Genomic DNA, 26,007 nt, shown 5'->3' on the forward strand with positions numbered 1-26,007 from the left:
ATCTGTGTGCCCATTTAGGTTTAGATATAGGTATACTATATCTAAAGCAAAGGGTGATTACACCACCTTGCCCCAGCTGTCATGCAGCGAGTTGTGTCAGATTTGGATGGCCAGCCAGGGGTGGCATAATACATGCTGCAGCCCCTGGTAGGCCCTGGGTACACCTATGCCCTGGGTACCTAAGGTACACTGTACAGGGACTGATAAGGTGACTCAGTATCCAATTAGATATGTACCTAAGGTACATGGAATCCATTTTACAGAGAGAGCAGTAGGCCTGGGGTCCTGAATAGCAGGGCCCCAGGTCAACTAAGTCAGAAAACCAGCAAAACACCAGGCAAAAAGTTGGGGGCAACCATAGTCAGGGATCTACCTTCCTACATAACCCCCCCCAAACGAAAGGAGATAAGGCTATCCTTGCCAGGTAAGCCTATATTGCCTGAGTGGCCATATAAGGAAGTACCAGCACTGGCATGGTTACCCCCTATCTCATGGTCCACTAAGCAATCCCTCACCCTAAGGGTGTCTGAGGGTCTCCACCATAGGGAATCTCTACCTGTGGTGTGTTTTGGCAAAGTAAAAGGCTGGTGCTGAGATGGAGTACTGAAGTGAGGCTCCACTAATTTTGGGCTCAGCTTCCTCCAATCATTATCCACCATAGAGGCCTTTCTTTCCAAGACTGAGTTGTGTTGAGCTCTCAGGGTCAACCTCTGGCTACCTAAAGCTGGAGGCTGAGTCCCTCTGTTTGGCTTACTGGGGGGACAGGTCAGGTTTGGGGCCCTCAGGTCCCAGGTTTGGCTGTGCCCAACAGTGTCCATCTGTGGGAGTTCCCTAACTAGGTTTAAGGGGGATCCCTCAGGAGTTTGTTTTATTTTCACTTGGCTAGGATTACTAGCTTCAGTGCCCTTAATCTGCTGATTGGGGGATTCTTTTGGACAGGGGGCCCTTTGGGGTCCAACACTGGCCTCCCTGACCTCTACAGCCCAGGGCTGACTGAGGCAGGGTAGAGAGGGGCAGGTTACCTGCTCCAGACTGGGTCCCACCTTGGAAGGGTCCACTGACATCAGGGGCTCTGCCAGGCTAGGCCTGACTACCTCTGGGGCAGTTTCTTCACAAGGGGTAAGATCAGTTCCCTGAGGAGGCTGATCCTTTCCTAAAGCCTGGTGGGAGGGAGATGTCTCTTCCTCCTCAATGCTCTCTGTCTGAGTGGAGTGATCCATAGTTCCAGGCTTCACAACACTATTATCTGTCTGAGTTTGAGCTGTGGCCATCACAACTTTCCCAACCTTTTCAGGAGGGGACTCAGTTTGGGTGTGGGCTGTGACCATCACAGCCTTGCCAACCTTTTCTGGGAAGGAAGCTGTCTGAGACTGGGCTGTGCCTGGCACAGCCCCCCTGACCTGTTCAGGGAGGATATCTTGGACTGGGGTGGTGGCTATCACTGCCCCACTAACCTTACCATGGAGGTTTACCATTTTAAAATGGGTTTCTTGCTCTAACTCAGCCCAGGCTGAGAGCTCTAAATCATTCCCCAGTAGGCAATCTACAGGCAAGTTTGGTGACACTGCCACTCTCTTGTGACCAGTGACACCTCCCCAGCTGAGATTTACCACTGCCATGGGATGATTTCTCTGTACTCCATCAATATTGGTCACCTGGTATGTGGCACCAGGTAAAAGTTGCCTTGAGGGGACTAGACTCTCAGTCACCATGGTGATGCTAGCCCCTGTATCTCTATAGGCCTCAACTTTTATACCATTGATGAGGGGCTCCTGTCTGTACTTGCTCAAAGTGTTGGGACAAGTGGTGAAGTTGGCAAACCCCATGCCATTTTCACAGACAAGAGTATCTAAGTCAGGGGACCTGGTTAGGCCAGAGTCCCCAGGAACTCCCAAAGTAAATGCACCCAAATTCTTGGGGGCACTCCCACCACCTGGGGGATTACTACTAGTAGTAACAGGAGGTTTGGGAATGTTACTTGGGGGTATGTTCTCCTTATTGTTATTCTTTGGGCAACTGCTGTCAGTTTTCAAATGACCCACCTGTTTACAGGGATAACAATAAGGTTTCTTCTGGGCATTGGAAGGATTCTGGGACCCACCCCCCTCAGAGGATTTTTGGGGCCCTGATGTGGTTTGATCTGAAGATTTATTCCCACCCTTCTCTTGAGGCTTGGTTGATTCCTTTTTCTGGTCACCACCTTGGTTCTTAGGCCTAATCCTGGTTCTGACCCATTTGTCTGCCCTCTTACCCAATTCTTGTGGGGAGGTCAGATCAGAGTCTACCAGGTGCTGGTGTAATAACTGGTTCTGACAATTATTTAAGACTTGCTCTCTCATAATAAGATTATACAATCCTGTGAAGTCAGTAACCTTGCTACCCAATAGCCAGCCTTCCAAAGCCTTAGTGGCACAATCAACAAAGTCAGCCCAATCCTGAGACTGAGTTTTCTGGGTATCCCTGAACAGCAACCTGTACTGCTCAGTGGTTAAGCCAAACCCATCAACCAGTGTATTTTTCAGGACTTGGTAATTATTAGCATCCTCAACCCTAGTAGTGAGGAGCTTATCTCTACCTTTGCCATCAAAGGAGAGCCACGGTATAGCTGCCCACTGACTCTGGGGAATGCACTGCACAGTGCAGGCCCTCTCCAAAGCAGCCATCCATTTCTGGATGTCATCCCCTTGTTTAAAGGGGGGCACTATCTTTGTCAGGTGTTTAGTATCTAAACCCTTCTCTTTTTCTCTTGGGAGATTGCTGCCACCAGTGGGAACTAACCCACTCATCTGCTGCTCTCTAGCAAAGGCAAGCTTTTCTTTGGCCAGGGCAAGTTCTTCCCTTTCAATCCTCAGAGCAGCCTGTCTCATTCTGGCTTCATGCTCTATTCTCTGAGGGGAAGTCAATCTCCTCTGGGGAGAGTTCCTTCTCCTCTGAGAAGAGGCATTAGAGTGCAGAGATCTATTGGAGTCCTTAGAAAGAGATCTATCTCTCCTAACTCCAAGGTTAGGCCTACTTAGGGTCAGTACTGGGGGTCCCCCAGATCCTAACCCAAGCAAGTCTAAGTTGGCCCTAGTTAGCCTTCTGACTACCTCAAGACCCTTGTCTGCCTCATCCCCAGAGAGTTCCTCAGGATCCTCCTCCCCAACTGTATTTACAGTGTTGTGGAGGTCTGGATCCCCAGTGGTACCCTCTAAGGCTGGTATATTCCCATCTAGCTGAGAAATCTTTCTCGCATCATATGTCGCTAAGAGACCTATCAGAAAGGGAATGGTGGGGTTAGACCCCTGTTTCAGTTTCCTGGAGGTACACACTTGTCTCATCTCCTGGAAACTGAGAGCTGCATATCTTGATTTGACCTGTGGGGGGTCAAGATCCACAAGGGGAGTCTCAGTAGACTCTCCATGGGTAGACATGCTTTTCTAGTGAGGTGTAAGTGGTGCACTTACCTACACTATATGTTTACCTACTGATCCCTTGCTAGAGTTGAAGTTTAGGGTGTGCTAGGCCCTAGGAGCTACAACAGCTGGTTCAGTAGAACTCAGAGTATTCTAAGCTAAGTTATATGTACCTTAGTACTTATGTGATCTTTCAAATGATATTCTTAGGATATGTGTGGTAAAACAACAGCAAGCTCAAATCCCAACCGCTGCTCACCAATGTGAGAAGTTGGCCTGATATGCAGTGCTCACTATTCTAGTGATCACTATGTATCAGTCCAAACAACCCTTATTGATGATTGGTTGTAAGTCAACCTTATAGACCAGCTATCCTAGTAGCATGGATACGAGCAGTCTAAGGCTAAGACTCTAGAGGGCGTGTTAAGCCAGCTGTTTTACCATCACATTACCCCTTGAACACCAAGTGAAAGGACACCACACAAGTTGTTATGAAAATAAACAGATATTTATTTATAACAAGACTACCCTGAACTCTTTATGAGTCAGGGAGCTAAGCACACAACAAAACTCTTACGAAAATACTTTAAGTCGCACAATTTACACAAATGCACTAGGGGCACGAAAAACCATATACTCAGTAAGTGGAATGCGAACTTGCTAGCAGGTAAGTAATACTTTTCTAGACTCAGGAATCGCTAGGCCTACAATTCTAAACACTGGGATTAGATGCAGGAGGCCTGTGGACGTCGTGTGCAGAGTGGGAACTCTCACGCGTAAGGCGGGAAAAAGTCTATGGAGGCTAGCAGTTGCAAAGTTACTGTTCTCGGGCGAACCCGACTAGGTGGGTCGAAAACAAGAGTGGATCCGAACACTTAGGGTGTTGGACTATGCTGGAGCACCGGAGTACTCAGGTTACCTAGCCCAGGGGCTGCGGCTGCATAGGGTTGAAGTTGCGTCGGAAACCCTCGTTGAAGATCCAGGAGCCTGAAGAAAGAGTTGCTGGCAGGCGGCCAGTGAAGAAAGTTCGGAGTGATCCAAGCCTGGATCAGGGAAGAAGAAACCTGTAAGCAGAGGGGACCAAGTTCTGAATCACTAGCCAGTGATTTGAGTGGGCACCAGGATGGCACCGGACGAAGTCACCTCAGCCAGGTGAGTGGGCGCTGCTGGGCTCTGCAGTCTCTCGGACCAGGAGGCGTTGTCGGCGACCAGGATGGAGGTGCGAGTTGTCCCACGAAGGTTCTTCCTGTCGACGTCGCTGGACCCAGGATTGGGCAACAAGTCTTGGCAAACGCAAGGCCCACGCGGTGGACCTAAAATGGCGTCTTGAGTGGACCAGGAGGGTCCAGGGTGCTCCTCTTTTGGAGGGGAGCAAGGGCTAGTCTGGAGCAACCAGACCAGCAGTGTTTGTCGTCGTGGAGCGTCGTGAGGGGGCCACTAGCCAACGGGCAAGCGACCTGGACAACGCGGTTGGCAGCAAAGAGCAGAAGGGCCCCACGCAGATCTCGTGGATGCAGGGGGGCTGAACTTCGGTGCTGGAGCTGCTCAGGGTCGGGGCTTCTCTTACCCCAAAGCACTCGGTCGAGGGTCACTCGGTGGTTGTGCTGGACAAGCGTCGTGCAGTTCTGAAGATGGCCGGTCCCTCGAGGTCTCGTCACACCCACGGGTCACAGCTGGGCTGATGATGTAGGTTGAGGTCAGAGGTGCCAGGGAAGCCGGTTCTCGTCGTGCTGGAGCAGTCTTGATCCGAAGGAGAGACTGGCAACAAACCCCGATGCTTGGTTGGTGCCTGCTGCTGCAGGGTGACTACTCCTTAGTCACAAGGGAGAATCTTGGGAAGAAGTCTTGAGTTCCTTTCGTGGAAAGTAGTTTCAGGATTCAAAGATGATCTGATTTGGAAGGGGGCCAGTTCCTACCTTTATCCTGCAAAAAGGGGCTGGCACGCGACTAAGTCCTGCCCTATGGGTGGGACTAGGAGGGGGGTGGTTACACCCCTCTCCTTTGGCGGGCTTTCCCCAGATCAGGGGCTGGAGTGCCCCTGGAACTGGTTCAAGCCGGCCTATGCACAGTGAGCACCGGGGTGCCACTTGCAGTCACCTTCCTCTAAAGCCCTGCCTACCTAGGATACACAAAATCCTGTCTGGGACGGTGCTGGCACCGCCCCTGGCAGGAAACCCTTTGTCCTTGCCTCCTGTGCTGGGAGGACTCCCAGCAGCAGGAGGGCAGACTTGTGTCTCGGTGGCAGAATCCATTTTGTGGAGCTAAGGCTCTGTCTAACTTTAACCGGGGTTACAGGTTACATACATGTCGTGTCCCTCTAGAAGGGTGGAATGCTAACCCCGTCGCCAGAATTGGCGAGGGGTTAGTGTTCCAATTCGTATGACACCTTACTAGACATGTTTTGATAAAGCGATACCAGAGTTGCCATTTAACCGCGAGGATTATAATGCACTTAAGAGTATATGGTATGCGATATCATGGAAACGGCTAAGGGATGGGTCCCGAAAGCCGCAGACAGGCCCAGCTCATGCCAGAGCACTATCTCACACGATTCCAAGCACTCTGCCTTCAGGATTGTCAAGGCCTGCCATAGGAGTGACTGATAGGAGATCTGTGTGCCCATTTAGGTTTAGATATAGGTATACTATATCTAAAGCAAAGGGTGATTACACCACCTTGCCCCAGCTGTCGTGCAGCCAGTTGTGTCAGATTTGGATGGCCAGCCAGGGGTGGCATAAAACATGCTGCAGTCCCTGGTAGGCCCTGGGTACACCTATGCCCTGGGTACCTAAGGTACACTGTACAGGGACTGATAAGGTGACTCAGTATCCAATTAGATATGTACCTAAGGTAAATGGAATCCATTTTACAGAGAGAGCAGTAGGCCTGGGGTCCTGAATAGCAGGGCCCCAGGTCAACTAAGTCAGAAAACCAGCAAAACACCAGGCAAAAAGTTGGGGGCAACCATAGTCAGGGATCTACCTTCCTACACTCTGCATCTACGCACTGGCAAAGAATGAGCCTCCTGTAGGCTTAAGGGCTCATTCCACCAGACCTAAAGCTGCGATTACTGCATTAGCACGTGGAGTCTCAGACCTAAACATTTGCCAGGCAGCAACGTGGGCTTCCCTGCACACATTTACCAAGTATTACTGCATGGACAGTCAGGTCTGCAGGGATGGGCATTTCGCCCATTCGGTCCTGCAGGACGTTGAAGTTTACAGCTGTCCACAGACACATCACCGGGGATGGTATTGCTTGGGTATCTAGTCAAAGGTAAGGAATCTGCGGCTAAAAGTCTCTATCAGATGAACAAGTTACTTACCTTCAGTAATGCCTTATCTGTTAAAGACAATATATAGCCGCAGATTCCTTAGACACCCACCCATCCTCCCCATTCTGCGGACAGATTTCTAGAGTCAGGGATGATACCTTTCAGGGCCCTGGTTTGGACACACCAGTGCACTTCATGGCTCTGCACTTCTTAAGTGGAAAGCCGCGAAAAGAAACGGATGTCAGCATGCCGAGTTGGTGACTATATAGGTAACAGAGATGTCAATTCTGGCTTGGATGCCACCGGAAGTCAACCGACACCCCTACTGGCACACAGGGGTACTGCTCATGAGGAATCTTCTGGATCCAATCTGACGCCTGGAAAAATTCAAAGGTAAGGAATCTGCGGCTAAATATTGTCTCTACCAGATAAGGCGTAACTGAAGGTAAGTAATTTGTTCATCACAAAGAATCCCTCAAACCCTACAAGTTACCCAGGTCCTTACATGCTGTTTCAAAACAGGTAACCTTACTAGTGTATGCTAGACCATCCATGCGGATCCTGCCTGAGCCACTCTTAAAGCTCTCGTATTGCTCCTCCATTATTAACTCTCTTTGTGCTCAAAGTATTCAGGTAGAAGTATTTTTAAACATTGGAACAGGTGTAACAAGAACAATACGAATAAGAACAAATAATGTGACTCAAAAGAATAATAATAGGAAAATAAGTTACTTCCCTGTAACTGTGGTTCTCCAGTATTGGCATCTATCATAGATTCACATGCTTGAAACATTTGTGGTGTCGAAGTAGGAGTGCAGTTCCTAGAGGGGGAATGAAAGGGAAGGTGGAAAAGACAAATCTTTTGTCATGTTGCCCTCACACTCACACACCCCAAAAGGTGTCATGCTTCCTCATTGGGCCTTGCTCCTCGTCGGGCCGGCGCTGCAATGCTAGACGGGCTCACCGTTTCCGGGGCTCTTTGTTGGAGATCTTTTTAAGAAGCCGTTGGGTGCGTGCGGGTGTGGGGGCTGTGGGAGTATGTGTGCACATAAGTTGTCAATGAAAATAGTTAAAGGTCAGTCCTATAATCAATAACTTTAATGGTTAAGGTAGTTCCGGCCTAATTAAAATAAGAATGGACGCCCTATGGGAGTGTGATGTTCCCGGTGGGCAGTCTCTAGGGTGGGGTCGACATGTTTCGGGCCTGGTTGTTCCAAAGGAATCAGGTGGCACTTCTTCAGGACCTATGTGAAGTGTGGTGCACAGCTATATACAGGCTCTAAGTTTGTTGAAGGTAGCCTGGAGTGGGGCCCTAGTAGTCCTGCACTGGGCGTTGTGGAAACCCGAGTAGCAGGAGCTACGGCCTGACGGGGGTGTAAGGGAGCATGGTGTTGCTCCACTCAGAAGGGTGGCGGCAACTTGCTAGTTAGCCTACCCTCGCTCCGGGGCGGAGGCTTTGGAGCAACCAGGCACGAAACATGTCGAGCCCACCCTAGAGACTGCCCACCGGGAACATCACACTCCCATAGGACGTCCACTCTTATTAACGGCTTCTTAAAAAGATCTCCGACAAAGAGCCCCGGAAATGGTGAGCCCATCGAGCATTGCAGCGCCGGCCAGACGAGGAGAAAGGCCCAATGATGAAGCATGACATCTTTCAGGGTGTGTGAGGGCAACATGACAAAAGATTCACCCACGGGCTGCGGGTGCATAGGTGTCAAAGTGTGTTGGGTTTTCTCGTCGATTCCTATGGAGCCTTGGAAGAAGATGCTGCAGGCGGCCAGGAGGAAGATGTCCGGGTGGATCCAAGGGTGGATCTAGGATGAAGAGGACCTGAAAGCAGAGGGGACAGAGTCTAGGTCACTAGCCAGTGACCGGGTGGAACCAGGGAGGAACCAGACGTCGTCGAGGAGCAATCAGGTGCAGATGTGAAGCTTGTCGTTGCAGCCACGCGGACCAGGAGGCGTCGAGGACGACCAGGTGCTGGAGGAGCTGTCCCACGAAGGTTCTCGCAGATGGAGGGGTCGACTTCAAGATTGGATCCAACAAGCCTAAGCAAAGGCAACCCAGGCAGGATACACAAAGGAGCTTCTGGTGCAGACCAGGAGGGTCTGAGGTACCTCACCTTTTCAGGGAAGCGAGGGCCAGTCTGGAGCAACCAGACCAGCGATGGATTTTCAAAGGAGTCGTCGTCAGAGGGCTACTAACCAACGGGCCAGCAACCGGACAACGCGTCGAGCAGAACACAAGCAGAAGGGCCCCACGCAGATCTCGTGGAGTGTGGAGGGCTGGTCTTCGGTGCAGGTGGAGCTCGGTGTTGGGGTGTCTCAGTCCCCAGTGCACAGCTTCGAGGATGCCTCAGGAGCTGCGCTGTTAGCAAGTTGAAGACTTTCCAAGTTGCCTGGTTCCACGGAGTCCGACGCCTTCCACGGAGCTCAGCTGTGCTGGAGTCGTGCAGTGGGGTCAGAGGAGTCCTGGAGTCGAGGTCTTGTCAGGCTCTGTGCTCGAGTTCTAGCGGAAACAGGGACAAAGCAAGCCTTCGAGTTGCTGGATGGTGCCTGGTTTCCCAGGGTGGTCACTCCTTGGCCACAAGGGAGATTCTTCAGTCTTCAAGTCGGTTGAATGTCGAAGGGTCCAGAGTTTCGTTTCAAGTTTCAGTTCAGGATCAAATCTAAAGTCTCCTGGGTCAGCTCCTACCTTTATACAACTAAAGGGGGCTGGTTTACTCACTAGGTCCCTCCTATGGGTGGACCAGGAATGGGTGTGGTTACACCCCCTTTCCTTTGTCCAGTTCCGCGCCAGAGCTGGGGCTGGAGTGCCCCAGCACCGGTTTGAACTGGACTATGCATGGAGCACCTAGTGTGCCCCAGGCAGTGTCTGTTTCTTTTCAGCCCTCCCTGTCCCTATACACAAAATCCTGTCTGGGGTGGTGCTCGCACCTCTCCAGGCAGGAAACCTATTGTCCAGCCCTCCCTCGCTGGAAGGACTCCCAGCAGCAGGAGGTCAGACTTGTGTCTGTGGCAGCAGCATCCATTTTGTGACGCTGGGGCTCTGGTTAACTTTAACCGGGATAGTCAGCAACAACATGTCGTCTCCCTCTAGAAGGGTGGAATGCTACCCCCGTCGCCAGAATTGGCGAGGGGGTAGTATTCCAAAGCGTATGACACCTTACACGACATGTTTAGATAAAGCCAAACCAAAGTTAGCATTTAACCGCGAGGTTCATAATGCACTTAAGAGTATATGGTATGGCAATATCATAGAACAGCTATAAGGACATGGTTCCGAAAGCTGCAGACAGGCTCAGCTCATGCAAGAGCACCATCTCACACATAACCAAGCACTCTGCCTCCAGGATTGTTAAGGCCTGCCATAGGAGTGACTTATAGGTTACTGTGTGTCTATATTTAAGGGTAGATATAGGAATACTATACCTAAGCAAGGGGTGATCACACGACCTTGCCCCAGCTGAATGATCAGCCAGTTGTGTCAGTTTGAGTGGCCAGCCAGGGGTGGCATAATACATGCTGCAGCCCCTGGTAGGCCTTGGTTACACCTATGCCCTGAGTACCTAGGGTACACTTCTACAGGGGATGATAAGGCGAGCCAATTCCCAATTGTGGATGTACCTAGAATACATGGTGTGAATTTAGAGAGAGTGCATCTGGGCTGTGGGTCTGATTAGCAGGCCGACAGCCACATCTAAGTCGAAAACCAGTAAAACAAAAGCAAAAAGTGGGGGTGACCATAGGAAGTAGACCCTACTCTCCTACAGGGAGTCTTCACTGAGAAGATGCTCAGTTATCAGTTATCGTGTTCTACAGTGTTCCAAGGTTTGACAAGGATAAGTTACTTACCTGTAATCCTAGTTCTCTTCCAGGGGTATCCTCATCAAAATCATAAGCACTGAATATTCACGCCCGTGTGCAGGGACCCCGGAAATAATATTAAAAAACATTATATATGGAAATCACATATATACAGCTCCATATATATGTATGTACATATATAATTGTTTCTCACACCAATGCAGCTCCCCCTAGGAGGCTAAACAATGGACTTACCCATATAAAGATCATTTGCAAACATATAAAAAACACCTGAGGGCAAGTAGCACATGAACCTTGTTTTTTAATGAGCAGAAAAACACTCATAGATCATAAAAAGTGCAAATAAAGTAGACATTGTTAGCCTACAGGCAGCATTGTAAACCAAAACCATAGAAAATGAAAGCATTTTCAACAAACTGGCACCGTGCCTTTAAGGCAGCCATGACACCCAGCTTCCCATCATGCCTCAGGGGTGACAGTTAGGTCACTTGTTCTTTGCATAACCCTGAAAGTCAGGGCTCAACAATATCCATTAACATTTTGATCTGTCTTATTTACCTCGGGAGGCGGGTGGGTTGTTTATGACTTTGATGAGGATACCCCTGGAAGAGAACTAGGATTACAGGTAAGTAACTTTTCCTTCTCTTCCAAGGGATTCTCATCAATAGTCATAAGCACTGAATAGATTAGCAAGCCCAACAACCACCTGCAGGTAAATGAGAAAAACATGACCCAACCAAACTGCAACAGCCGAAATCAGCTGTTGAACAGATTCCGCAAGGAGGCCTGGCCTACTTGGGTATCTGCTCTGGTGTCTGATTCTAGACAGTAGTGTCTGTTAAATGTATGTACGGACAACCAGGTCGCCGCCTTACAAATCTCAGTCATGGGCACATTATGAAGAAAAGCTGTAGTCGCCGTTTTTCCCCTGGTGGAACGTGCTTTGGGAGAAAACCCCAGGGTCTTCTGCGCCAATTGGTAAGCATCTGGAAATGGAACGTTTCAAAGCCGCATATCCAGATCTGATCGACCCATAGTTGTCAAACAGCTGATCGGATTTTCTTAAAGATTTGGACCGATCTAGATAGAATTTTAAAACCCTTTTCAGGTCCAGAGAATGCAAGGCTCTCTCAGCTGGAGTGGAGGGATTGGGAAAAAATGTGGGTAGAGAGATGGTCTGGTTCACATGGAAATCTGACACCACCTTAAGAAGAAAAGAGGGATGTGTCCTCAACACCACCCTATTTAGATGGAAAACTGTATAGTGCTCTTTAGAACAGAGTGCTTGAATCTCGCTCACCCTGCGAGCTGACGTGATTGCTACCAAAAAAGCAGCCTTCCAAGAAATATGTTGCAAGGTTGCTTTGTGAATGGGTGCGAAAGGCGGACCCATCAATTTCGATAGCACAAGGTTTAGCTCCCAGGGAGGAGACGGAGGGCGTACCGAAGGGTAGACCTTCTTCAAGCCCTGCAGAAAATCTTTAACAGCTTGTAATTGGAAGAAAGAAGGCTGAGAAGGTGAGCGTCTATAAGCCTTTATAGCTGCTAAATGCACCTTAATGGAATTCAATTTCAACCCTGATTTCGCCAGATACAGTAGGTAAGGGAGAATGACCTCTCCCTGACCCTTGATAGGATGACAATTGTTCTGCATACACCACATGTAAAAACGCTTCCACTTGCATGCATAGGAATGTCTCGTGGAAGGACGTCTTGCCTCTTTCAAAATGGACATGCAGTCCTGCGGCAGTCCTAGGTGGCCGTATTGTAGGACCTCAGGAGCCATGCTGCCAAGTTCAGTGAGGGAAAGTTGGGATGATGAATCCTCCTGTTCATCTTGAATAGCAGATCCGCTCTGCATGGTAGTCTCCTGTGCGGGCACTCTGATAGGTGTAGAAGGTCCGGGTACCACCATTGTCTCGGCCAGTCCGGGGCAATGAGTATCATCCTCGTGGACGAATGAGCCAGCTTGTTCACCACCTTCGGGATCAGCGGAAGTGGCGGAAAGGCTTACACAAATTCCCCTGACCAGTCTATCAAAAGGGCATTCCCTTTTGATCCTGGACGGTAGAACCGCGAGGCAAAGTCTTGGCATTTGGTGTTTTCATCGTCCGCGAAGAGGTCTATGCTGGGACGACCCCATGACTGGAAGATATCTTCTACGACCTCGTCGTTGAGAACCCAGTCCTCCTTGTCTTCGAAATGACGGCTGAGAGTGTCCGCTCTCACATTCTGCTCTCCTGGCAGGTGGACTGCTGTGACTGACAGATTCCAAACCAGGAGCCAATGCCATAGATTCTGAGCCTCCAGGGAAAGGGTACGTGAGCGTGTTCCCCCCTGCTTGTTCAAGTAGTACATTGTGGTGGTATTGTCCGTTTGTACTAACACTGATGTCGCCTGAATCGAGGGTAGGAAAGCTTTGAGGGCTAGATGGACTGCCCTCAACTCCAACATATTGATGTGGTAGGAGCGCTCTTTGACAGACCACAGACCTTGAGTCTGGAGATGTCCCATGTGGGCCCCCAACCTTGGAGCAAGGCATCTGTGATCAGTGTCTGGACAGGAGGAGGCTGATGGAACGGAATTCCGACTTATAGATTTCGACTCTTCATCCACCAAGTTATAGACTCTCGAGCCGCCATTGACAAAGTTATTTTGTCGTCCTATCGAGCTGACTGCGGGTCCCACTTGTCTTCCAGATCCTGCTGAAGAGGATGCATCCGTAGTCTGGCCTTTGGGACCAGAAAGAGGCAGGATGCCATCGACCCTAACAGGGAGGCAATCCGACGCACTGTCAACTTCTTGTTATGCAGAACCAGTTGGCAATTCTGAATGATGGAACACTCCTCCAAAAAAACACTTTTCCTAACTCGGAGTCTAACAAAGCTCCTAAGAAATGTATTTTCTGTGTTGGTTGTGGAACTGATTCGCTGAAGTTCACTTGTAGACCTAGACGGCGACATAGTTCGATGCAGCTCAGGAAATGGTTTCTTACGCTGTCCGGAGAAGGACACTTCAACAGCCAGTCATCCAAGTACGGGTACACGTAGACACCCCTGCGGCGCAGAGCGGCTGCCACCACCGCTATGCACTTCGTGAACACTCTGGGAGCTGACTTCAACCCGAATGGTAGGACTTTGAACTGATAATGAGCGGATCCAACCCGGAAACGCAGAAATTGTGACGGTTAGCGATCGGGACACGGAAGTATGCATCTTGCAGATCCAATGAACACATCCAATCCCCCTGCCTGAGATGTGGATATATTTGATGAAGCGCCAACATGCAAAACTTGTTCTTCTTTATGTGCAGGTTGAGTGTCCGCAAGTCCTGAATGGGTCTGTACTCTGCTTTTTGGCCCTTTTTCTTGACCAGAAAGTATCTTCAGTAAACTCCTTTCCCTCTCTGAGATATCGGTACCCTCTTGGTGGCGGATTTTTTGAGAAGGGTGGCCACCTCTTTTTGCAGGAGTTTCAACTGGTGACTTGATGTTGGCATTGGAGGGATTGAAGGAGGACGATGTTGAAAACGAAGAGTATCTATTCTGAAGCGTAGCTAAAACCCACTGATCTTTTGTGATAGCTCGCCACTCTACGATATGCTGTGTGATGCTTCCCTCCACTGGAGTGGTAGACGGCGCTGGGGGAAGAGAGTATTCATTTGGCTTGCGTCTTGTTGGAGTTGTTTCCCTGACGCTGATTTCCTCCACCTCTTAAGGAACGCCTGCCTCTGTATTGTGACTTTTGCTGCCCCTGTTAATCTTGATTCTTCTGCCACTGAGGGGTTTGAACCCTCTGCTCGGACGATCGCCGATTGTATGGGCGGAATCTTTTAAGGAACTCTTTCTTCTTTTCCAGGCCAATGGCCTTAAGTGTGTCCAGTTCCGTTTTCATACGCTGCATTGTCTCGTCAGTGTGTAAACCAAACAAGGATGACCCAGAGAAAGACAGGTTGAGGATACGTGTTTGCGCTTCTGGTTTTAGTGCAGTGAGGTGCAACCAAGATGATCTCCTTGCACATATCCCATGAGCATATCCATGCGCCAATAGGGTAGCTCCATCAGCTGCAGTGCTAGTGATCTGATTGGAAACCTGGCTGCCATCCGTAAGGATTTCTTCAAAATCCATGCGATCCTCTTGAGGAAGCTTCTCAGAGAAGCGTTGCAGAGAATCCCACAGGAATCTATCGTAGCGCCCCAGGAGCGCTTCCGCGTTGGATACTTTCAGCAAGGAGGCCGAAGTGCACACACTCTCCGTCCCCAGGAATCTTGCGTCTTACTCTCTTTGTCCGGTGGTACATTGGAAGAAGATGCAACGGCATGGGTCTTTCTCGCCGCCGCGATTGTTACTGAATCCGGGGAGGGTCGGCTCTGAGGAAGAGTGGATCATCCTCTGGCGAACAACATTTTTTCAGAATCCTCGCTGGAGCGGATCTAATCCTCGCTGGTGTGAGGAAGACTTCCATGACTGGTTCTATGATGCCCGGAACCAAGGGACGTATAGGCTTAGCCGCTGTCTTGTGATGCAGGGTTTCAAAGATCACGGAAGACTTGCTTTGGCGAGCTGGCATGGGAATAGCCAGCTTAAGTGCCCCTCTGCCTAGAATGTCCTGAAATGTGTAGATGTCATCCACTGGAGAAATTCTCAATGGTGGACTGTCCGTCAGTGTTGGAGAATAGTCTCTATGAGAATTATGAGAAGAAGACGCGGAAGGAGTAGGAGATCTGTGCTCCCTCCTCTTGCTCTTTGATCTGGGCCTCTGTCTGCTTGAACGCACCGGGATGCGTGTCCGCTCTATGGGCCTCGAAGGGGAACGATCCCGATCCGCTTACAGGATCAAACGAGCCAATGGAGACCTGTGTTGGGGACTGGAGTACTCCCGTGCTGTGTCCTTGTCAGGAGCCCAGTGATGTAATGGTCTGTACCATCTAGGTGACAACCTGATGGAAGGCGACTTCTGCCCTTCTCTCCTCTCAGGAAAATGTGCCGGAGGAGATGGGTTCACCTCTTCATGCAATGCCCTTGCTGGTGAATGTCTTGACACTGCGCTGTCCAAAGACAAGATCACAACTTCTGGGGACGTGGATGTTGACCCTCGGTGTGAACCCTGAGAGCCTGAAGGTGATGACGATAGGCTCACTGGAGGAGAGGCCTCTCCTGAAGGGCACTTAGACTGAGATCTGAAGTGTCTATGTGCTGCCTGGGACCTGGGCGGAGACATCTACCTTGAGGAAGACCTTCTCTTCTTAGAAGGGGGGCTTGAGCGTGTGGGAGAACGTCCCCTAGACTTCGAACGCCTCTCCGACGCTGATATCGCTTCCTTTCTCGGCGTCGTTTCAGCCGACTTCTGTCTCGACGTCGACCGGTGATGGCCCGGTGATGGAGTTGTCAATCTCGACATCAATCTCATAGGCGTCTTCTGCCTCGACGTTGAGGTATGCTGTTGCCTCGACGCCGAAGGGGGTGTCTGGTGCCTCGACGCCGAAGACCGGTGAACTGCCCTCGGCGGAGATCTATGACTCGACGTCGAACGCCGGTGAGACGACGACGGAGTAACCTGCTACGACGTTGAACGCCGGTGGTGAGGCGTCGACAGAGCTCTGTGCCTCGACGTCGATCGCCGGTGCGACGACGGAGCGCTGTGCCTCCACGTTGATCGCTGGTGCAATGATGGAGCGATGTGCCTCGACGTCGATCGCCGTGGTGACGACGGAGTGATCTGTCGCGACGTCGTATGCCCACCTGGCGACGACGGAGACCTGCCTCTCGACGTTTTTTGCCACCTGGTTGACGTCAACGGAGGAACCGATACCTTCAACGACTAAGTCTTCGCCGCCGAGTGATGTTTTGATCAAGGGGAGAGAATTGACGCCCATTTGTATCGCCAGAAAAGAGTATAAGGAAAGTATATCTAACGCTAAGAAATTGTGGGACGAGTTTCACTGGCAAGAGTTAAAGGATGCTAGTGGAAAAAAAGACTCTAGGCACTTTTGGAATATTGTAAAGTGGGGTAGGGGGGGAGTATCCAACCCTCCTAATAAGAACGTACCAGAGGAGGACTGGGTCAACTATTTCAAGCCCCAGTATGCTGAAACACAGCCTGACAACCTGATGGTTGGCTTCAGGCCTGTTTATTATAAAGAAAACTCTTTCAGTAGCAATGAAGTAATGATGGCCCTAAGTACAGTGACTAGTGGTAGAGCCCCAGGCTTAGATGGGGTGCCGGCGGACCTCTTTATTAATGATAAAGAGCGATGGAGTAAGTACATCTTTCTCCTTGTCAATGTAGTTGCACACGGCGCACCTGTACCGACATTTTGGCAAGGTGCAGTCATAATACCTGTATTTAAGAAAGGAGATCGATCCCAACCAGGGAACTATAGGCCCATAAGCCTAATTGACACCATTCAAAAGGTGGTTGGGAGGATGGTTGTCAATAGGCTCCTGGATTGGGCAGAGGAGAATAACGCTTTGTCTCCATTTCAAGGGGGGTTTCGAAAATCGACCAGTACGGTGGACCAGGTCTTCCGATTTACTTTATTGCAGTGGAGGTCTGTGTTGCTGGGCAAGGGCAGCCTGTACGCGGCTTTTGTCGATTTGCGGGCTGCCTTTGACCTGGTTCCTAGGTCTAAGCTGTGGTCGGTACTGAAGAACTTGGGCTTGCCAGAAGAACTATTGTCAATGTTAATGCGGCTACACGAAGCAAATTTTGCTAAGATCCAGGGGGGGTCGGGGGGGGGGGGGGGGCAGGGAATGGTCACCGCAGACTTCCCGGTGGAGCGGGGAGTTCGGCAAGGGTGTTCGATGGCTCCCACGCTCTTCACTCTGTATATTAATGGAGTCGTGGCTCGTATGTTGTCTGCAAATGTGGATGCTCCTTCATTAGCTGGTACTAAGATACCGATTTTAATGTTTGCAGACGACACTTTGATTTTATCAAAAACTCTGAGTGGTCTACAGCGTGCACTATCTATTTTTGACCAATTCTGTGGGGAGCATGGCTTAGAAGTTAATGTGGTTAAAACTAAGCTTATGGTTTTTAATCCCCATCGAAGTTTTAGATCTAAGCTAGTCATGAATGATCGCCCGCTAGAGATAGTTAATGCCTTCACGTATCTGGGTATCCATGTAACAAATGATCTTAGATGGTCCCAGCATATAGATATCGCAGTGCTAAGGCATAGACAATTGGCTGGTGTTCTTGGTTCAGAGCATAGAAAATCTATGACTAAACCAATAAAACCAGCACTGCAGGTGTACGAGGCCAAGGTCCTCGGCTCTGCACTATACGGTGCTGAGCTGTGGGGCTTTGAGAAGCTCCAGTCACTACAAACTTCGGAAAATATTTTTTTTCGGACTATTACTGGTCTCCCTAAAAGTACTCCATTGCTGCCACTTAGGTACCATCTGTGCAGGAAGGCTGTTGTAGATCTGGCCAGGCTTCGTCCAATTTTATATTGGCGGAGGCTCTGGACTACACCTGAGCTTTTACATTATGCTGAGGGGTTTCTAGACATAATTAAAGTGGATGTGTTCCACAAAATGGCTGGTTGAATGTACTTAGAGCAACGCTGGGTGATCTCGGTCTTCAAATGCTTTGGGATAACCCGATGGGAGCCTCATTCCCAACTAAAAAAGTCCTAAAAGAAATCTACAGGGAGAAGGTGGCCGCTCGGAATTGGAGAGGTACTAGTGCAGCGTCTATGGCTGGAGGATTCCTAGAAGCAAAGCTGAATCCCAGCCTAGAACTTTACTGGGACGCTATAACTACACCAAGGGACAGGAAGCTCCTTTTCCAAATTAGAGCAGGTGCCCTTCCCCTTAGATCTCTGACAGGCAGGTGGGGAGGTTCATCTATCAGCAACTGTCCAGCCTGTGGAGCACACAAGGAAACAATTTGCCACTTCCTATTTGCTTGTACGACCTATGCAGAACCCAGGCGCATTTGGCTATCACCAGTGTGCCAGAACCTAGGTACCACTAGCAGTGTTGTAGCTTTAAGAATCATACGTACTAGCACTTTATTGCCTTTAGTAATAGCTACAGCCAAAATCCTTGGATGGGCATGGTCTATCAGACAGAGGTCTCTAGGCAGCTGATTGTCTTTTTATTGTATTATAAGTTCATCTGCTTTTTCACTTGTAAAATTTTTACCTGTAAGTTTCTATCTGTAAATTTATATTCTGTAAACGATATTTACGTTTTTAAACTATTTGATTGCTAACCAAAGTCTTATTTTAACTGAAGTGCTTTTTAAAAAAAAAAATGTTTTTATATTTGTGATTGTAAGTGCTTTTATGAGAGAAACTCAAATAAAGCAACTTTGACTTGACTTTTTTTGTCATCATCAATGTCTTCGATGTTGTTTTCTTCGTCGTAAGCAGCTTCGACGCCGTTCCCGACGGAGAACAGGTCGAGACTTCTCTTGACGTCGACCGGGTTCTCCTCTTCTGCTGCCTTTTAGGAGACCTACCTCTTTCAGAGAGGCCATAAATAAGAATTCTCTCTCTGTCTTTAAGGGTTTTCCTTGACAAGTTCTTGCAGTGATGACAGCTGTCTGAAGAATGTGTCTCAGGGAGTCAGAAGATACACACAGGGTGTGTATCAGTCCTGGCCTTCTTCTTGCCACAGGAAGGGCACGGGTCGAAAAGGGAAGGCATTTTTAACAAAAATAAACCTTTTCTGTACCACAAAAAAGGCAGCACTAGCACTCTGGAGTCCAAAGACGTCAAGTGAAAGTGAAAAAGTTCAAGATTAACAAGATATTTTTGACAGAAAGTCAAAAAAGGTAGGAGCTAAAAATCCAGGGTCCTGACTGAAGGAGCCGGAAAGAACAACTGACCTAACTGTCACCCCTGAGGTATTATGGGAAGCTTGGGGTCATGGCTGTCTTAAAGGCACAGTGCCAGTCTGTTGAAAATGCTTTCATTTTCTATGGTTTTGGTTTACAATGCAGCCTGTAGGCTAACAATGTCTACTTTATTTGCACTTTTTATGATATATGAGTGTTTTTCTGCTCATTAAAAAACAAGGTCCAAGTGCTACTTGCCCTCAGGTGTTTTTTATATGTTTGCAAATGATCTTTATATGGGTAATTCCAATGTTTAGCCTCCTATGGGGAGCTGCATTGGTGTGAGAAAAAATGATATATGTACATACATATATGTGGAGCTGTATATATTTCCATATATCATTTTTAGGGCTCGGACTCCTCCCCACTGAAAGTGGGAGGAGTTTCGAGATCCTAATGTTAAAGAAGAGAAAAAAAAGTATCTCCTAGGGCTTTGGCGAGACAAATTCCACACATTCCTTAGCGTGTTCTGTCATCTGGCCAGTGATTCGTCTTCGTTGTGTTGTCGTTTTAATAGGCTTGAAGTGATAGGGTAAATGTAGTTTTGTTCCGCCATCTTGGGCATTTTTCGTTCGTGCTCGCGCAAAGAAGTACATTAATTATAATTAGGAGCTGTCAGGGTGCCTCCGTAAGTGAATCCAGATGGCCGGGCGCGTTCACCATTCAGCAGCGCTCAGCGCGCAGCTGCTGCATGCCAGGCCGGGAAAGGGCTTCATCAGCCTCACTCATCCGGATCACAAACTCGGATCCTCACCATGATGGAACACACCCCTTGCTGATCTAAACTGTTCCAGTTCAGACTGGGCTTCCACACGCAACTCTTATTTCAAAGTTCAGGTAAGGTAAACCGAACTGCAACTCCAAGCTATATTTGTTTTTTTTGGTTTCGTAATTGAGGCCAAGACCGAACTTTGCAAAAAACACAGGCTGTGAACACATTGTGTGTGTTTTAATGTTGCACTTCGTTGTAAATCCTTGACATACCTTTTTTTGCACTTTGGCTGCAGCTTGTATAAAGAGACTCGCCATCCTAAGTGTGCAATTCATTCCTTTCTTAGTTCGTCTCACCTCCTCCCTTCTTTTCTACTCTCCCCCCGCCCCTCCTATTTTCTTGCCATCGCTGGTTGCACTCTCTCCTCTCCGCTACTAGTAATACCCGATGCTGAGTGGGGGTGCAGAGTGGCGGTTCAGAGTGCAGAGTGGCGGTGCAGAGTGGCGGTGCAGAGTGGCGGTGCAGAGTGGCGGTGCAGAGTGGCGGTGCAGAGTGGCGGTGCGGCGGTGCAGAGTGCAGAGTGGCGGTGCAGAGTGGCGGTGCAGAGTGCAGAGTGGCGGTGCAGAGTGCAGAGTGGCGGTGCAGAGTGGTGGTGCAGAGTGCAGAGTGGCGGTGCAGAGTGGCGGTGCAGAGTGCAGAGTGGCGGTGCAGAGTGGCGGTGCAGAGTGGCGGCGCAGAGTGGCGGCGCAGAGTGGCGGTGCAGAGTGGTGGTGCAGAGTGGCGGTGCGGCGGTGCAGAGTGGCGGTGCAGAATGGCGGTGCAGAGTGCAGAGTGGCGGTGCAGAGTGGCGGTGCAGAGTGGCGGTGCAGCGGTGCAGAGTGGCGGTGCAGAGTGGCGGTGCAGAGTGGTGGTGCAGAGTGGCGGTGCGGCGGTGCAGAGTGGCGGTGCAGAATGGCGGTGCAGAGTGCAGAGTGGCGGTGCAGAGTGGCGGTGCAGAGTGGCGGTGCAGCGGTGCAGAGTGGCGGTGCAGAGTGGCGGTGCAGAGTGGCGGTGCAGAGTGGCGTGCAGAGTGGCGGTGCAGAGTGGCGGTGCAGAGTGCAGAGTGGCGGTGCAGAGTGGCGGTGCAAAGTGCAGAGTGGCGGTGCAGAGTGGCGGTGCAGAGTGCAGAGTGGCGGTGCAGAGTGGTGGTGCAAAGTGGCGGTGCAGAGTGCAGAGTGGCGGTGCAGAGTGGCGGTGCAGAGTGGCGGTGCAGAGTGCAGAGTGGCGGTGCAGAGTGGCGGTGCAGAGTGCAGAGTGGCGGTGCAGAGTGGCGGTGCAGAGTGGCGGTGCGGCGGTGCAGAGTGGCGGTGCAGAGTGGTGGTGCAGAGTGCAGAGTGGCGGTGCAGAGTGCAGAGTGGGGGTGCAGAGTGGGGGTGCAGAGTGGGGGTGCAGAGTGCAGAGTGGCGGTGCAGAGTGGCGGTGCAGAGTGCAGAGTGGCGGTGCAGAGTGGCGGTGCAGAGTGCAGAGTGGCGGTGCAGAGTGGCGGTGCAGAGTGCAGAGTGGCGGTGCAGAGTGGCGGTGCAAAGTGGCGGTGCAGAGTGGCGGTGCAGAGTGCAGAGTGGCGGTGCAGAGTGGCGGTGCAGAGTGCAGAGTCGCGGTGCAGAGTGGCGGTGCAGAGTGGCGGTGCAGAGTGGTGGTGCAGAGTGGCGGTGCAGAGTGGCGGTGCGGCGGTGCAGAGTGGCGGTGCAGAGTGGCGGTGCAGAGTGCAGAGTGGCGGTGCAGAGTGGCAGTGCAGAGTGCAGAGTGGGGGTGCAGAGTGGGGGTGCAGAGTGGCGGTGCAGAGTGCAGAGTGGCGGTGCAGAGTGGCGGTGCAGAGTGCAGAGTGGCGGTGCAGAGTGCAGAGTGGCGGTGCAGAGTGGCGGTGCAGAGTGCAGAGTGGGGGTGCAGAGTGGGGGTGCAGAGTGGCGGTGCAGAGTGCAGAGTGGCGGTGCAGAGTGGCGGTGCAGAGTGGCGGTGCAGAGTGGCGGTGCGGCGGTGCAGAGTGCAGAGTGGCGGTGCAGAGTGGCGGTGCAAAGTGGCGGTGCAGAGTGGCGGTGCAGAGTGGCGGTGCAGAGTGGCGGTGCAGAGTGGCGGTGCAGAGTGGTGGTGCAGAGTGGCGGTGCGGCGGTGCAGAGTGGCGGTGCAGAGTGGCGGTGCAGAGTGCAGAGTGGCGGTGCAGAGTGGCGGTGCAGAGTGCAGAGTGGGGGTGCAGAGTGGGGGTGCAGAGTGGCGGTGCAGAGTGCAGAGTGGCGGTGCAGAGTGGCGGTGCAGAGTGGCGGTGCAGAGTGGCGGTGCAGAGTGGCGGTGCAGAGTGCAGAGTGGCGGTGCAGAGTGCAGAGTGGCGGTGCAGAGTGGCGGTGCAGAGTGCAGAGTGGGGGTGCAGAGTGGGGGTGCAGAGTGGCGGTGCAGAGTGCAGAGTGGCGGTGCAGAGTGGCGGTGCAGAGTGGCGGTGCAGAGTGGCGGTGCGGCGGTGCAGAGTGGCGGTGCAGAGTGGCGGTGCAGAGTGCAGAGTGGCGGTGCAGAGTGGCGGTGCAGAGTGCAGAGTGGCGGTGCAGAGTGGCGGTGCAGAGTGGCGGCGCAGAGTGGCGGCGCAGAGTGGCGGTGCAGAGTGGCGGTGCGGCGGTGCAGAGTGGCGGTGCAGAATGGCGGTGCAGAGTGCAGAGTGGCGGTGCAGAGTGGCGGTGCAGAGTGGCGGTGCAGAGTGGCGGTGCAGAGTGGCGGTGCAGCGGTGCAGAGAGGCGGTGCAGAGTGGCGGTGCAGAGTGGCGGTGCAGAGTGGCGGTGCGGCGGTGCAGAGTGGCGGTGCAGAGTGGCGGTGCAGAGTGGCGGCGCAGAGTGGCGGCGCAGAGTGGCGGCGCAGAGTGGCGGCGCAGAGTGGCGGTGCAGAGTGGCGGTGCAGAGTGGCGGTGCGGCGGTGCAGAGTGGCGGTGCAGAATGGCGGTGCAGAGTGCAGAGTGGCGGTGCAGAGTGGCGGTGCAGAGTGCAGAGTGGCGGTGCAGAGTGCAGAGTGGCGGTGAGTGCAGAGTGGCAGTGAGTGCAGAGTGACAGTGAGTGCAGAGTGACAGTGAGTGCAGAGTGACAGTGAGTGCAGAGTGACAGTGAGTGCAGACTGACAGTGAGTGCAGAGTGACAGTGAGTGCAGAGTGACTGTAGAGTGAGTGCAGAGTGAGTGCAGAGTGACAGTGAGTGCAGAGTGACAGTGAGTGCAGAGTGACTGTAGAGTGCAGAGTGACTGTAGAGTGCAGAGTGACTGTAGAGTGCAGAGTGACTGTAGAGTGCAGAGTGACTAGTGAGTGCAGAGTGACAGTGAGTGCAGAGTGACAGTGAGTGCAGAGTGACAGTGAGTGCAGAGTGGCAGTGAGTGCAGAGTGGCAATGAGTGCAGAGTGACAGTGAGTGCAGAGTGACAGCAGAGTGACAGTGAGTGCAGAGTGACAGTGAGTGCAGAGTGGCAGTGAGTGCAGAGTGACAGTGAGTGCAGAGTGACAGCAGAGTGACAGTGAGTGCAGAGTGACAGTGAGTGCAGAGTGACAGCAGAGTGACAGTGAGTGCAGAGTGACAGTGAGGGCATAGTGACAGTGAGTGCAGAGTGACAGTGAGTGCAGAGTGACAGTGAGTGCAGAGTGACAGTGAGTGCAGAGTGACAGTGAGTGCAGAGTGAGTGCAGAGTGACAGTGAGTGCAGAGTGACAGTGAGTGCAGAGTGACAGTGAGTGCAGAGTGACAGTGAGTGCAGAGTGACAGCAGAGTGACAGTGAGTGCAGAGTGACAGCAGAGTGACAGTGAGTGCAGAGTGACAGTGAGTGCAGAGTGACAGTGAGTGACAGTGAGTGCAGAGTGACAGCAGAGTGACAGTGAGTGCAGAGTGACAGCAGAGTGACAGTGAGTGCAGAGTGACAGCAGAGTGACAGTGAGTGCAGAGTGACAGCAGAGTGACAGTGAGTGCAGAGTGACAGTGAGTGCAGAGTGACAGTGAGTGCAGAGTGACAGTGAGTGCAGAGTGACAGTAGAGTGACAGTGAGTGCAGAGTGACAGTGAGTGCAGAGTGACAGTGAGTGCAGAGTGACAGTGAGTGCAGAGTGACAGTGAGTGCAGAGTGACTGCAGAGACAGTGTGTCAGGGTGCACATTGTGTGAGTGTGCAGAATGAGTGTGCAGGGTAAACAGTGTGTGACTATGCAGGGTGACATTGGGAGTGTGCGGGTGAGCAGTGTGTGAATGTTACGGGGCAGTGTGTGAGTGTGCAGAAAACACCACACACACATACACCACACACACATAACGCACACACAAACCACACACCTCAGTCTCTCAACACCACACACTTGTCACCACTCAACACAACACACTCACCACCACACTCACTCCCCAGGCTCACCCCCACAGACTCACCAGCACACACTCACCAGCACACAGAAAACAACACACACAACAACACACCCCCAGCCGTCAATGAATGCTTTCACCATGCACAAACACCAACAACCATCATCCATCTGTGCACGCTTTTACCAAGCACACACCCACCAGCCGTCAGTGCACCCTTCCACCAGGCACACACACCTCCAGCCGGCAGTGCACTTTTCCACCAAGCAATCGCAGTATGGTACACTTTACTTTTAAACATATTCATATAAAGCACAGCATGCCACCATTGGTAAAATTACAATTCAACCAACATACTTCCACTACACACCACATGCACACACTCCATAACACATGGCAAAAAGACATTGGCATTTACAATGCCATTAGCTCAAACTCAAATAAATCCGAGCCCGATTGCATTTCTAATGCTTGTTTTATATATTATTTCCGGGATCACCGCACATGGGCGGGCATATTCAGTGCTTATGACAATTTATGAGGATCCCCTGGAAGAGAACCCTTTTATTACTCTCATCTCGACGAAGGGGAATGATTCAAGCATGTGAATCTATGAAAGTTGAGAGTAATCTTCACTATCCTCCTCAGAGAGTGGAGCATCCTTGGCTTTACATTTTTTAAGCCATAACAAAAGCCTGCCCTCCTTGTCCTTTAGGGTTTTTGAAGAAAAAGGAGGACACACATTACATTCTTTTTCCTTATGGGAGGGGTCAAGAAAGTAAATACATTCCTTGTGAGTATCTTTTGAGGGGAGCCTTATCTTTCCACAGGGTATGACTAGTTTAACAAGCATTTTCAAAATCAAAACAAGAATCAGCAGCACCAGCACCAAGACCATCAAAAAATCAAGAACCCCAATGCCAAACAAAAAAACACAATTATAACAAGAACAAAAAGAGCAAAAACACACCATGAAAAGCAAAAAAAGCAAAAAGCAAACATCAAGAAGAGCATATAAAAAGCAAGTCAACACCAAAATTAGAAACAACACCACAAAAAACAAGTTAAATAACAACACTACAAAGAACAAAGAAACGCAGCAGCTGAAACAGTATGGACAACTAAGTGCAAGCTGTAATGAAAAAAGCAACAGGTTATATAATGGCAACCACTTGTTCTTGCACATGGTGCACATTGCTGTACTGTCGCCTTTCTATAGAGACACAAATAATTGATGGTATTAACCAACTTAGCAACTCAGTGATTCTTACCATGCAAGGATTAACTAAGGGCTGATTTAGATCTTGGCGGGGTGGGTTACTCCGTCACATAAGTGATGGATATCCCATCTGCCAAAATACAAATCCTGTAGAATATAATGGGATTTATATTTCAGCGTACGGGATATCCGTCACAGTTGTGATATCCGTCACCGTTGTGATGGAGTAACCTCTCCGCCAAGATCTAAATCAGGCTCTCAGTCAGAATCTCCAATGATTTTTAGCAGCTGCCTTTCATTCCAGCATTTTGTTTAACTGTCTTGGCAAAATTTGCCTCAGGTTACAAGCGTTCTTGTAACTGGCTGTACTAAAGATCTCAGAAGGAC

At 50.7% G+C, this 26,007-nt stretch overlaps 1 protein-coding gene across 9 annotated transcripts in view; it reads right to left on the reverse strand.

Moving 5' to 3' along the window:
* Window positions 1-26,007, reverse strand: part of LOC144798327 (nuclear receptor subfamily 2 group F member 6-like) — a 768,088-nt gene that overhangs the window by 561,107 nt on the left and 180,974 nt on the right. The window lies entirely within an intron of this gene.

The sequence above is a fragment of the Lissotriton helveticus genome, chromosome 12 (genome assembly GCF_964261635.1).
Source record: "Lissotriton helveticus chromosome 12, aLisHel1.1, whole genome shotgun sequence".
Taxonomy (NCBI): Eukaryota; Metazoa; Chordata; class Amphibia; order Caudata; family Salamandridae; genus Lissotriton; species Lissotriton helveticus.